The sequence below is a fragment of the Etheostoma spectabile genome, unplaced genomic scaffold, assembly GCF_008692095.1.
Source record: "Etheostoma spectabile isolate EspeVRDwgs_2016 unplaced genomic scaffold, UIUC_Espe_1.0 scaffold340, whole genome shotgun sequence".
NCBI lineage: Eukaryota > Metazoa > Chordata > Actinopteri > Perciformes > Percidae > Etheostoma > Etheostoma spectabile.
In genome coordinates, this window is record NW_022605588.1 from 196402 (window position 1) to 198890 (window position 2489).

Sequence of the window (2489 nt, forward strand, 5' to 3'; positions counted from 1 at the left end):
TGAACATGGACATAAATCTGGCTCACACACTCTGAAATATTAAAGGCCAGTGGTTTATTATCCATTAAAATGAATTATGATCACCGAGGTAATATTTGTCATATGCACATGGAGGTACTCCTCAACACAAGAGGAAAAGAGTAAAGGCTACAGTGTGCCGACCATATTTAGACAAGTTGATCTACAGGAGAATAAATAGTTAAAGCAGTACAGAATACCTTACTCCAATTATTCTATTTGTTTTTATTTTGGATTGTACTCCATGTTACCCTTTACATAAAGATGATTTTAAGCATAAATTGATGCAGAAAAAGGTATGAAGGTCATAAGTTCATAGCACATACGGAATACAGGAAATTAGAGTAAGGCTTAATTCTAAAAAAAAACGTTCCGGGGGACCCCACAGAAGAGAGACGGACGCTTGCTTGGGAGTTTCTTGGACGATTGGACAGATTTACAAAGAATTTGATTATGTCATCTCCTCCTAGCTGGGAGGTTTTGGGACTGACTGGTGGGGTTGACAAAGTCCACACGGAGATCCACTTTGAGAGATAATGAGTGTAACCATGTCTCAGCTGATAACAGTCACCCCCTTCCTGTACTGATCAACAGTTAACTTCATTTATATTGGATTGGAGTTTTCTTTTGCAGGATAGAAGTGTTCCACTAAAACCACTTCCTTCCAGCGCCGCCCAAGAGATTGGATGGTTTAAAGAATTACAACCCAGTGATTTTTTTTTCTTCTTCTCTACTATCCCAGAATGCATCTGCGGTGTAGCCAGACTAGGGTTGCACGACATGAGGAAATATCCACATGGGATAAAGGTGTGTTGGTTCTCGGCGTGTGCCCACAGCCAGAAGGCCAATTAGTTTCTAATGAACCGGAGGAAGCAACAAACAAAAAAAGAAATGCTGGATAACTATTTACCAGTAACCATGCGTGTTTGTTTCAAGACCCACTCACTGAACCCTCGACTGAAGAGTATCCTGACAACTAAAAAGTACTCGTTAGCATGTACCCAGGGACTTTTTTTGTGTAATGGAAAACCAAAAAAGCGAGTATAGAGCGAGTGTTACCACGCAGTGGAAACGCCAATAGATAGTGTGTACCCAGTTCTGCTGCTCAGATACAACATGATTGTTGAGAAATAATTTCCAACATTGTTTTATATGAACAAATTGACATTAAAAGGTAAAAGGCCCCACTAAAAAAAAGGGAGTACATTTAAAGTGTAGTTTTCTACTGATATTTTCTATCAACTAAAGAATCTGTCTTCGCAATTTTTCGCCTTTTGCGATGTGGTTTATCTGTCCCAAGTTTTATACTCTTGAAAACAGATATTGTGCAGCTCTAAGACACACCTTACACCACACAGCGTTGTGAGAAGACTGCTGTGAGAGACTAAAAAACAAACAGACGTTGACAACACAGTAGCTCCTGTTGCAACAGGAAAATGTAAGACAGGTCTCCTGACAGTACTCTTAACTTTTTTTGGTAATCTTCACTGAAAATAAATCTCTTAAATCTCAAAAACGCATTCTAGACTGAATCCAATGTTACCTTTCAATAAATGACAACGGAACTTAGCAGTAGTAACCTGGTCCATTTTCAGGCATTTATTGATAGATGTACAAATAGCTGTTTAAACTCCTCTGGTGACAGCACTAACAATAACACTCCATCGCATGCTCATGATGACATCATGTGTAGAGAAGGATGTGTAAACAGTACATCTGCTGTCGTTTGTATTCATTACCAACATGATGAAAAATGACATTTATACCACACCCTGCAGGGTCACTGTGAAGTCTGTTACATACTCGGCTGATCCCGTATTGTACTGCTTACGGAGATGTGTTATAGAGTCATGTACAAGCATGTGTGTTCTGCTGATACTGCAGTTTGTCCACCAGAGAGTACTGGCTACGGTTTTACACTGTAAAACGTTCAGATGTGTAAATCCTTGTTTACAACCCTTACATCCAAAATGGAACCCCTATCAAGCAATCTTTCTTTTGCATTCTCATAGAATGAGTGTTTGGTCAGGTTATAGCACAGAATATGTAACAGACCTTACCCCACCCCCCCCCCCCCCCCCCCCCCCACTTATCCAAAACTTCCAACTAACATTTACAGACAACAACAATACACAACACTAAACAAACATTTCAAAAAGATAAAAGCTGGGGTATAACTGGTGTTGAAAATCTGTGTAAAATAAAGAAAAGGTGTGAAAGTCCTGCCGCAAGTTATAAAAGCTAATATTATAAAATAAAACCTTTCAGTGTTCTTCTGTGCTGTCAGCAGGATAACTGCGATAAACTCTGTGCCTCAAACGAGTATTTCTCTGTAATTCCAACCTATATATATATTTTGATTTTAGCTTTAAAACCAAATCATTTAAAAGCCAATGGCCTTGTGTCAAGAATACTTGATAGTGCATACATAAAAAAAAAAAACAACCTCTACAAAAATAAATACCTCGAGT